Raw genomic sequence first — 12,895 nt, 5'->3', positions numbered from 1 at the left:
ATGAATGCCTCATTTCTTTTTGTTGCCTTCTTCTTCTCTCTTATGGCCTAGATGGCTGCCTAATGGCCTTGGAGTTCTCTTTTTTTTTATTATGTCTCTCTTGAGCTCTACCATCTTGAGGTTTAGCATAATTTGTTCATTTCTTCCTTCTTGTAGCAACATTCTGCCTTCCTGTAGTAGTCATTCCTCCTCTTCCAGGGTCTTCTAACTATATGGGAGTGATGAGAAACGATGAAGAGGGATTGGATGATGATGCTAGGGCTCAAAGGGAGTAGTGTAGGTTTGTGAAAATGGACAGGATGCTCAAGAATGAAATGGGATGGATGAATGATGAATAGATAGTGAATATGAAGTGGATGGAGGGCTTGGAGTGTTGTGATGACTTGGCCTTTGCAAAAAAAAAATATTTTAACTGTTGTCCTCATTCCTTGGAATAATCACCCTTCATAATTTAACTTTTCAACATTGCATGAGTGAAGGAGTGAGCTGCAATTAATTAGTTGAAGACAACTGAGACTGCTAACCCATCCTTAGCTGATAAAACCTCATCTCTCATGCATTGACAACAAATTTCTAACTATAATATGCTCAAGAGAAGAGGTCAAGAATATTGCATACATGTACCTACCTGATGGTTGTTGGAGAGACCTGCATGCTTCTACTAAGCTTTGGAGGAGCTTCTTTGACCTCTAGATCTCCATGCTGAAGCTCACTGCAAATCTTTGGTTACTTCATCATCATATCCCCTCAATTTTTCAAAGAAACCCATCCAATTGTGCCTTGTGAATATCTCTAGTATAGGAGGGTGTTGATGAATCCTCACTATGTTGATGGGTTCCCCCTCCTTATCACTATTTGATGAAGCCAACCTCTGTTTTTCCCTTTTAAAACTGCTCACTGCCAATCCTGTAGGTGTTGTTTTGTATCCTGTAGGATCTCAGGGAATCTTGCAGGTTTTAAGGACAACGACTTGTTTTTGTCATATCTCCCAAACGGTAGAATGGATTGACCTAAAACTTTCTGAGCATGTTGCCATCATCATTATTCACCTCACCATTAAAAATAAAAATAAAAATATAGATATAGATATAGATATATATATATATATATATATATATATATATATATATATTGGTCAATGGATGCACGGATCTCGATAAAAACTAGAAATGGCTGAAGGTGGTGGAGGTCGATTTATTGGAAACCATGCACTAGAATTTGCTGAAATTGCTTGGGCATATTACCATCATCCATATGCATATCCCCATGAAATAAATTTTTAAATGGATGCACGGATATCGCGAAAAAACAAAAATGGCTGTAGGTGATGAGGCTGATTTCTCAAAAGCTATGCACTAAAATTTGTTGAAATTGCTTGAGAATATTACCATCATCCATATGCATCTCCCCTTGAAATAATTTGACAAATGGATGCATGTTTTTCAAGTTATGGAAAAACAAATTTCTGCTCTATGCATTTTTGTATCCTATAGTAAAATAGAGCATCCTGTAGTTTTTTATGACAACAAGCAAATTGAATGGTAGAAGCTTGAGAATGATGGTTGGATGGTGGAAATAGATGAGGGTGATGGATTGGCATGGCCTTAGCCTTGTTGGAGCATTTGTGCAAAGGAGGAGAAAGTTAAAATTTGACTTCTTTTGACTGGGCTTGACCAATTTTCCTTTTGGTACCAACTTGTTCTTGTTTCTTGCAGATGTTGGAGAGTACATGCATTCATCAAAGAGATGCATGGAACAAGGATTTATTTTATTTATTTTTCTTTTTTTCTTCTAGGCCTACTAGCGGCCTCAATGAGGTTTTCAACTAATAGGTCTGCCTAGGCGCCTCAAAGGAGGTTTTCACCTAGGATCTTTTTTTTTCTCCCTTTTTTCCTTATTTTTCCAACCCATTGACCGCCTCATGGAGGTTTTCAATCAATGAGCCAATCTGAGGCGCCTCAAAGGAGGTTTTCACTTGAGATTTTACTTATTTTATTTTATTTTTCATATTTTTTTTCTATCCTACCCTACTTGGAAAACAAAATCACTTTCAAGTATAAGAATACTTCTAATGGAGCCATGTGCACATCAAGATGACAGAAAAACTGATGTGTAGGCTTGAGATGTATGCTTTGACATGTACTTGAATTTGAGAGATCAAATGATTTGACTTTGATGATATCAAGCACAATTGAAGAAGAGAGTGTTGTTGCAACTTAGTGACTGTCTAGAACCATATTTCAATATAGTTGTGATGCCCCTGGTCCACTTGCTGATTTGGATCATCTTGGATGTCTTCTTCTTCCATGACCTTCAAATCTTCCTCTTTTTGCTGATTGTTCTCTTGAACACATGGAGGATTTGATGGTAACCATGAGGGAGCTTTCTCGATCTCTGATTTTGTTGTCTTCTCTTCATCAAATGTAGCCCATGATCCTTTGGTATTCTCATTTGAATCTTCTTCTTCTGGATGTGGTCCTTCAATGATATCAAGATAATCTCTTTTTTGCAATACTCTTCCTGAGTTATGGTGAATACCATTGAGCTCAAGAGGAGATGTTTGGAAGTGTTGTATCTCAGCATTGTAAGTGGGCTGAGCTACTTCAATGTGTGGGTTTGGAAATGGTGGTATAGGTAGTTGAGTGGGAGTGTAAATTTGAGATGGATGTGGATGGGATTGTGGTTGTGGTGGAGGTGAATGGTAAGGATAACATGGAGTTTGGTATGGAGGATATTGAGGATATTGTGGATGGCTCCCATAAGTTCCTTTCCAACCTTGTTGCAAAGATTGGTTTTAGGGTTGAGATGGTCAATGTTGTCAAGGAAAGGGTGTGTTCCAATTACTTTGAGGTGGATATGCATAACCTTGAAATTGTGAATTAGTTTCTTGCATCATACTAGGTTGAATAGGGTGCCATGGTCCTCTTGGAGCTACATAACATAGTTGCATTGGTGATTGAATTTCTCCATTGTCCTCTTGGTAAACTTCCTTCAAACTTGGTAATGATGGACAATGCTTAACATCATGTGATTCTACAACACAAATATAAGCATTTTCGTTTCCTTCATATTGCATTCTTAACATTTCTACTTGTTTTGTTAGATTGCTAAGAATTTATGTTTTAAAATCATCAAACAAATTTCCAAGTTTAGCTTGACCTACTGATCTTGATGCTGATTTACCTACTCTTGCTTTTCCTCTTGATATGTGTTTGCATGTTTCACAAATTTCCTCAAATGATAATTGATATACATCACCTCTACTCATGAGATTAAGGAGATCAATCCATTCATCCCTAATTGTTCTAAGTAAGAGATTTTTTAGTGTGTCGGATCCTAAGTGATGTAGTTTTGCCCTCTTAACATTATACATGAACCTCTCTATTAGATCCTCTAGACTCTCATCTTCTCTTTGATTCATTCTCAAGATTTCTTCTTTAAGATCACGATCTTTATATTTTCTATAAATATCTTTTGCATATCATTCCATGATCTTATTGAATTAGTCCGTAAACTCATGAACCATATAAGAGCTCTATCCTTCAATGTTTCCAGAAATAATCTCAGTTTTTGAGTTTTTAATAAGTAACCATAAGATCTACAAAAAATCTCAAATTAAAAGAGAAAGGTTTTCGGATCCTCTGACCTTAGACCATGAAATTTTGGCAGAAAATATGGAGGGATGTTCTTTATGTGCACACTACCATTAGTATCTTGAATGGGAAATCTGAGAGGATCTTACTCATCATCTCCATCCATTTCTTCTACATTCTTTTCCATCTTCTTCTTCTACTTGCAAAAGTGAATGGTGATGTGGCTCTTACTGCACCACGTGATCAAATTGGGGGGGGGTGGGTTGGTGTTGGAGTTTTTTTAGATTGAATGAAAACATTAATGCAATGCACATTTCTATTTTTGAAATGAAATATGCCTAATGCAATCATTTTTTTGTTTTTTCAAAAAGTAAAAAGAAATGAATCAACTAGGGAAGAAAACAATGCATACTTTGACACCTCCTTGGCAACGGCACCGAAAAGTGATAAGCCTCAGTATTGCAACAAGAATGTTGCAACTCCCAAGGCTGTCGACTTTAATTATCAACATGGGGTTCATACAAAATTAAGAGGTATCGACGTTATATGTGCAACATACAATGTGTTCTTCCTTTGCTGTCATGATGTAATGGAGTGCATGTACTGAAGTCAAATCCTAAACTAATTGCAAAAAATTAAATGTTCGAAATGGAACCTTAACCTATTGAGAGAAAGAAAGTACAAAAAAAGAGACTGAAATCAATTGCTAAAAGACACCATTTTCTAACTAACTGCTCATAGGCTTTGCTTCAAAATAATTCTAAGTTAACATGTATGCAATCCTATTATCCTAAGCATGCAAATTCAAACCATCAAACCTTCTACTACTATGCATGTAAATGAATAAACTAAATCTGTTTCTCTTTTTGTCTTTTTTTCATGTGAGAGTGTGAAAGCTAATCCCTTTTGGTGATGTGGCAGGTGGCTTGGAGATGATGGTGGATGGTTGGAAGGCTTGGAAGACCCTTAGGTGACCTTCTGTGGCTTCCTGGATGTTTTCCGTCAATTCGGCCTCAAAACAGGCCACTATAGGAAAACCTACAGGATGTACTAAAAACCTACAAGATCCCCTGAAAACCTACAGGATACAACCAAGAGAAAAACGATGGGTGTTGGAGGTGATAGAAGGCTGAGGGAAGGTGGTTGGTGGATGAAATGGAGTGATAAAATGCCTAGGATCACTTAGAACTCAAAACCAAAGTTGGGAGATGGGTGGATTTGCTCAAAAAGCTTGGAGAAGTTTCCTTGTGAAATGATGAAATTGGTGAGGGTTTAATGACCAAGAAAATTAAGTCCAAATTGGGTGGGACAAATTTTGTTATTAACTAGGATGTCTTAAGTCCCTATTTCAAGTGGAATCACTCAGAAAGACCTCTGCTAACCCATGCAAAAAAAAATAAAAAAAAAATAAATTACTAGTCGAAAATCTAGAAATTCGAGAACTAGTGAGCTAGTAAATCTAAAAAATGCCTAACCAAATCAAGTGCAAAATGCAATGGGGTAATTTTTGTTATGAACTATAATGTTTTTGTGATCTAATGCAAGCGGAATTAATTCGATTTAATATCGTTAACATGCTCTAAAAAATAGTAGAAATTTATTGTTCTTTGTTAAAAAGGAGATCCAACAATCTAGATTTGGGAATAAGAAGACTAATTCAAGCAGCTCAATGATTACTATGAACTTCCAAAGCTTTTCCAAGGATGAAATGATGCTTGTGATCCTGCAAAAGAATTTACATCAACCATTTAACTCAATCCTACAACAAGAAATCATTAATACTAAATGTAGAGATAGAAAGAAATGAAAACTAGGATTCATGTGAATAAGCAATGGAAAAAATGAAAGAAAATGATACAAAAAGGGCTCTGAAGTTCCTGGGAAGGCCAAGCCCAAGGAAACTAATAGACCTATGGAGGAGAACAAGATTTATAAGTTGAACATGAAACCAATCTTCATTATTCCATCAATACGATTACACCCCTGCAAGAAAATACAATGGAGTTGCAAAAATACGAGTTCTCTCCACAAAAATACTAATGAAAATCTCTTCCCAAGAGGCAAATTCGACTTGGTACTTATACAGAATGATTAGGAATCATTCCCCATGAATGGAGGAAGCTTTCCTCACCAAAATTCCTTGATTAGTGGATCTGGTCCCCAATACTAGGAATCTGCATTAAATGGCAGGGAACACATTCCTATATTTTCTCAATCATTCGAGTTTCACAATCAGTGCCATACAAATTTGACTTGGTACTTATACAAAAAGATTAGGAATCATTCCCCATGAATGGATAAAGCTTTCCCCACCAAAATCCCTTGATTAGTGGATCTGGTCCCTTGATTAGTGGAACACATTCCTAGATTTTCTCAATCATTGGAGTTCCACAATCTGTACCATAATTCCATAATATCTTGTTGATTTATTATTTGTTATTGATCCTCTTGTAGTAGGGAACAAGTCCCTAAATTATGTCCTCCTCCAAATCTTCATAATCTGCCCAATATTATCATAATATTCCACAAAAACAAATAATATTAGGCACAAATATCCAATTATTCATAAACCTTCCTAATAAATATATTAAAGTTAAAAATAATTATCTAATGCAGAAAGACAGGTTTAATGTGCTGAAGGATAGTCATAGGCCTTAAATTATTGTTTAACTTAGAGGCATAGGCCTTAATTTATGTTTAATTTAGAGGCCCATCAATTTCCCGAAAAAAAACCAGTAAAAATGCAGCATGACATTGTCACAAATATCATAGAAATTATTTTTGTATTAGATTTCCTAGAGTATAGAGCAAACCTAATGAGTGGGTTGATCATTAAAACACTAGTTCCAATTCATTAGTGGAAAGGGAATCGAAGTTATTACAATGTCCATTATATAGACTAACATATAGAAACCTGGATTGAATCCTAGTGGGGATGATTGTGATACCTTGATGGCATTTGATAGGTTTTGTGACAAAATATCTAACTAGTTGAACTTTTGAGAATGGTTTATAATTTCATAGAGCGGGAGAACCCATTCTAGATTAAAATGCTCTGAATTTGATTCTCCACAAAATCTAGATAGTTTTTTTGGCCAGAAACGTGTAAGGATTCTTGAATTGTCCAATTTGGTAGAGTTTAGTTTATCTTGTCTTAAAAGTTACAGAGTCATATACCCATTCTATTATGCACCTAACCACATCAATTATTTTTTCCTTTAATACATTCTTTTCAAAATCAATCATGTATTCCTTATTGAGATAAACTTCAAGAGGACTTAAGAGGACTTAACTTGTACATTGATTGTAAGAATTTAGGGTTCCATTAAGCTATAACTTTGTTGGAATGATTCATTATTGAACATGTCTGAAAATGAGCATGAGATATGATCCAACTTACCATATCATAATAAGGAAACATGGTTGGTATGGTTGCAACATTGTATAGCTTTGTCTTCTTATTGAGTTGGAAACTATTAATTTATTTTTATTTTTATCTTTAATTTTATGTAATTTGACCGAGTTAAAATGTTTTAATTAATAATTATAGTTATTAATTTTATTTTTATATTTTATTTATTTTTTAATTGTATTTTATTTTTATTTTATTGTTATGTAATTTGACCAGTCAAAATGTTACATCACATGACATAACATAACCTTACAACATCTCTTCATAATGGGCTAGAGAACCCTTGTGGGCAAAATTAATATTAATTTTTGTTGAGTAAGTAAGGTAAAATTGACTCTATTTTTGAGCTCCAAGTTTATGAGAACCCATGTTATTCATGTGGAATATAGCCTATTTAAAGAGGGAAATAGAACCAACACATTAATAATTATAATTATAACATAATTAATAATTAAACCAACTTGGATGCATCTTGATTTTTAATCTACAAGTGTCAAGAGGGATCAAATATTTTCTTGAGGTTTGCACCTCAAGAGATTTGATCCCTCTCGGCACTGGGTAAATACTAAGTACTAAAATGGATCTAAGCCAGTATAAAACAAATTTTGTTTTATTGATTAGATGGAATAATCTACAGACTTGAGGCCCAATAAAATAACAAGATTAATATAGATTATTTACTTTATTAATTTACTAATTCAAAATCATTTTACATTTTTTAAAGAAAATATATCAATATCTCTTTTATTATTTAAAGTATTGAAAAAATGAGTGAGACATAGAATAGTTGGTAAATGGATGCATTGTCAAAAGAAACTCTTTGTGTAATGGTTAGTAGTTCAAAACTCAATGAGTGTCTCACTTGCCAAACACTTAAGAAGAGGTTATAACTATGTCCAACACTTAAGAAGAAGTTATAACTATGTCTAACCTTCAACAAGAGAAGATCCATTGAAATCAGAAATTTGACAGGTGAACTCTTCCCAATCTGAAACTTTTAAAAATCAAACCATTACCAGAGCTTGGACACAAAAATGCATATGAGAATTTGAACCTAATATGTTTGAATAAAACATCATTGTTATGATACCAGAACTGTATTGCGAGTTTGTGGCTGTAATTCAACAGTACCTATCACTGTTTTGCGGGTTTCTGGTTGTTTGTTCAACCATAACTCTCCATTTAATTTTGCTGGCACACATTTGTTTCGTGTTTATGGTGCAATACAGTGATCTAAACCATAACTTTGTTTCGTGTCTATGGTGCAATACAGTGATCCAAACCACTACTCTCCATTCAATTTTGTTGCCACACATTTGTTTCGTATTTGTAATTTTGTAGTGCAAGACAGTGATCTAAACCAAAAGGAAGATTCTGGGTTGTCTGCTTTGCGATGGAGTGGCCCCAGTGGGCAGGCACTGTTTCATTGGCGGAGAAAATGTTCAGAGCCAGTGGAGACAATCCTCTCGATATTCTGGGTTGTCTGCTTTGCGTTGGACTGGCCCCAATGGGCAGGCACTGTTTCATTGGCGGAGAAAATGTTCAGAGCCAGTGGAGACAGTCCTCTCGATAGTTGAGCGTTTTGCAGGGTCGCAGCATGAACAGAGCAGGAGGAGGAGGAAGAAGGTTCAGAGCCCAGGAGTCAGGAGTCTGTCCTTACCGCCGCTGCTGCTGCGCTATCGTGATCGTCATATGTACTGCAAGTTCTTTGATTCCGTGCACGTGCAAGGAACCTCCACAAACAGTTCAGATACCGTGTCAGCCTTGCGCAACCCAGATCGTACTGCGCAGAATAAAAATCTTGACCACCCGCAAGGACAAGATATGGAAAATTATGTTGCATTAACATAAATAGCTACAGCACAAAGCAGGTCCATTCCATGCTGTTCTGAAACATTGCATTAATGCCGTTCTTTATTTCCTCTGAAACTCTTTATTCCACTTTTGACCAAGCAGATAAAAAGTATTATAAGTGGGAGGCACTAAGTTATAATTATAATTAAGTTCAAGGCATGAAGTTACTTGTATCATAGTTTGGTGCTAATTATTTCACTTATGCAAGTTATAAAGAGGTATTACCAGTGCTAACCAGTAATTTACAATTACATTCAAACCATGAACTCTCCACTTCCCTCATAATTAAAATTACATGACTTAGGTTCACTGTGCCTATCAACTGAAAGTTTCTTTGATTTTGTTTAAATTTCTCTCGAGTACAGTTCAGTTTACTACCCTCCATATTTATAAAATAGAAAAACTTCTTATCTATAATTTTTAAAAATGAAAAAACTTTTTATTCAAAATTTATAAAATTGAAAAATGCAGAATCTATTTATAGTTTACTTATAATTTACAGTAAGGTATTAAAATTTTCATCTTATTCATGATATATGAAACAAATTCTTGTCATGTTAAGAAATCTTGGTTAGCTAAAATATGAAACAAATGAACTTACCATAAATTCAAATATGAATTTATTTTGAGAAGGTTTTTTGATTTACTAATAAAAATGCCAAAAAAAATTTGTAAAATAAATTATCATGCTAACAAATCTGGGTAAGCTCAAATATGAATATATTTTGAGTGGGTTAATGGTTTCAACAAAATTGTAAATAACTTGTTATATTAACAAATCTTGATCAACTCAAATATGAATATATTGTAAGTGGGTTATTTTATTGTGTAATGAAAAAGCAAAAATGTAAATAACATGTATATTTCACCAAAATATTGGAGTTATGTTTATAAATATGAAAGTGGATAAAAAAAATGAAATATAAATTTAGATTTTAGACTTTTGTGATCTATATTGTAAATAAAAATATCTTTCAAATTAATCACAATAAACCTTTGAAACCAACTAATATAATTTATCCTCAAAATTTCTTTCAATAAAATTTTAATTGTAATTATAATCTTTTTTAATATAAATATTTTTATTGAAAAATAAAAGAAAAATGAAATTATAATAATATATATTTAAATTTTATTTAAAATAAACTAAATTATTAATATCATTTTAACATAATAATCTATTCATAATTCAAAGATCTTTAAACCAACTATCATCTACTCATTATCCGAATAACAACCCTTACAAATAAATAACTATAATGGGCAAGAAGAGAAGCAGTGTAAATAATTTATTGAATAAATAATAACTTAAACACTATTAATTTTTCAAATTATTTAAATATAAAAGATTTAACAGTGCATTTACAGACATCTCAATCAAATCTAAATCTTTAACTTTAACCAAAACCATATTTTATCATTTAATATTTGGTTATTACTGTCGATAAAAAAAATTAACCTTAAAACAAGTATAAGATAGAGGCTTACACACCAATACTCTTTTATGTTGTATAATGAAAATATATAAGTGGTGTAATAATGTGATGTATAATGAAAACATATAATTATTGCAAATATACAGGAAATTAGATATTTGGTAAACTATTGTAGTATTTCACGTTTTATATAGAAATTGGTTGCATGCATACATTTTTATACTTCTAAAATCACAAGCTTGAAACGTTGGACGATGAATTGTTCTGAATGTCTTGACAAGGGCCATGGATTGGATGGCGACGCTCTATAATTCTGACAACAAAAGCCCTTGCAGGGGAACGTTTTCATAAGAGAAAAGGAATGGTTACTCAAAATAATGAATAGCTATACACTAATGGAAGCAGAGTAAGGCATTGTATTCCAAGAATCATGGAATCATCATTAAGCGATCAAAATTTTAATGGTTAAGGGATTTAATGACTAAACTGAAGAAGGGACTGGTTGATCAAACTAATGAACTCCTATGGAGCAAAGGAACTGTAAAAAGCAGCGTATTCCCAGTGTACTGGGGTAATCATTAAGGTTTTTAACGGTTTAGGCAACAAATGAGTAGATGTAGAATTAAGGGTAGACTAATGTCGAAAAGAAACTACAAATTCCATGGATTGAGGTGAACCAAGACCACTGTAGAAAGCGGGGGCTTACTAGAAGAAATACACAGCAAATTTATGATAGTCCTAGAAATTTATGATATTAAAATGAAATTAATCTTGCCTAGATTACTTTAGTTAGTTATTTATTCATGATGATATAAAAAACCTCCTCTGATATTAATATGAAAACAATATGAAAATAGCTGCACTCAAATTATTCCAACTAGTTATGAATTTATGACATAATATGAAACTAACCTAGCCTAAATTACTCCAACCCATTATCATAAACATTAATAGGCTACTCCAACCCATTATCATAAACATTAATATGAAACCAGCCTGGCCCAAATTACTCCAAGTTATTATCAATTCATAACTATATAAAAATCATTTTCTCTTTTTATAACATTAATATAAAGACAGCCTCAGCTAAATTTATGGTGATATAGAAAAACATTTTCTATATTTATTACATTAATATGAAAACAGTCACACCCAAATATAGAAAAACATTTTCTATATGTATTACATTAATATGAAAACAGTCTCACCCAAATTACTTCAACGAGTCACTAAATACACTAATATAAAAAATTATATCTCTTTTATAACATCAATATGAAGGCAGTCTTATCAGAATTACTCAAATTACTCCAACATTTTATCTAATATCAATATGAACACAGTCTTATCAAAATTACTCCAAATTACTCCAACGAATTATCGATACACTGATTTATAAAAAAAAATAACAACATCCAACCAAAAAAGAGCAAGCCAGAATATCTTCGCCCGGATGATTCATATTCGATCCTGCACCGCTCGGTTTTTTCTGTAAAGAGAGAAAAATTAGTTGTGTAGGAAGATAACATAAACAGAAACTAAACATTCTTCTTCTCAACCAGCTATCATGGATACAGAGTTTAAACTTTCAGCTTCGGTTTAAGGTACGAAGCAAACACAAGCATTCAGAAATTAGAAGCAAATCACTCAAAACACATTAGATAAAACAATGAAAACACGTGATTAACCTTAGCTTAGATTATTGTATTTTCGAAACAAGCTGTAAGGAAGAAAAAAACATAAAAAGGAAGGGTCAAACACAGTACCTTACGGGTCTGAGAATACTGAAATTGAAGCAGAATTTCGAATCCTGCCCTCTGAATCACCAAATACCAAAAATATGTACAGAAGATGGCATGAACAACTGGTGGGCAATTCATGTTGGAGAAGGGGAGCACGTGCGAGGGCTGAGTACTGACTGTAAGCAAGCCTCAGCTCGCACGTGCCCTGCTTCTCCAACGCGTATTTGCACGCCTCACACATCCGAAATGCATCCGAAGACGAGACATTAGAAAAAAGAAATCTCTACATCCCATGCTTAGGATTACAGGATTTATATACACAGAGGAACGAAGCCCGGGGTCATTGAAGTAGAATTCAATTCAAAACACAGATATTTATGGTCAGCGTGCCAGCCTTGGTTGCTCACATTGCGTAAGCAGACTGTACACATGAATAGTAGTACTGCCACTGAATTTCAATTTCTCGTTTGCGTGTTTGAACGAACAAACAATATTCATTGCAGAGGCCATGCAGATGTCAGAAACACATCATAATCCCCGAATCCTTCGCAAATTTCAAGTTCGCAAAGTGCGATATTCTACGGAGGTTCGTAGCAAGCAAAGAGAAACAATCCAATGTCACAGTGCGATGAAATGATAAATGTTTGAAACTTGGGAGATTCAATGTCTATTTTAGCCAATTCTATATGTCTCTTCTAGTCTTTTCGGCGTTATCACGTCGTGACTAAGGGAGATCATGGCACGGGAAAAATCTGTCGAATAGTGTACGTGGAGCCCTGAGATCAGTGCTGTCATCATACGCTTCCTTGCACTACCATTCCATTCACTCCATACAACATCATGATGATATACATCTGA

The 12,895-nt window shown here is 33.9% G+C and overlaps 1 long non-coding RNA gene across 1 annotated transcript; it reads right to left on the bottom strand.

Moving 5' to 3' along the window:
- Window positions 1–11,539: 11,539 nt before the first annotated feature.
- On the bottom strand, window positions 11,540–12,622 carry LOC149160812 (uncharacterized). Its single transcript, XR_016261470.1, has 2 exons — window positions 12,062–12,622; window positions 11,540–11,784 (listed from the first exon to the last, which is right to left on the bottom strand). It is a non-coding gene; the product is annotated as an uncharacterized LOC149160812 (long non-coding RNA).
- Window positions 12,623–12,895: the final 273 nt, after the last annotated feature.

The sequence above is a fragment of the Pinus tabuliformis genome, chromosome 5_2 (assembly GCF_031772625.1).
Source record: "Pinus tabuliformis cultivar Carrire ecotype Pingquan chromosome 5_2, CPIR1, whole genome shotgun sequence".
Classification (NCBI taxonomy): domain Eukaryota; kingdom Viridiplantae; phylum Streptophyta; class Pinopsida; order Pinales; family Pinaceae; genus Pinus; species Pinus tabuliformis.
The sequence above is the reverse complement of the archived record's forward strand: the minus strand, read 5'-3'. Positions and strand labels throughout refer to the sequence as shown.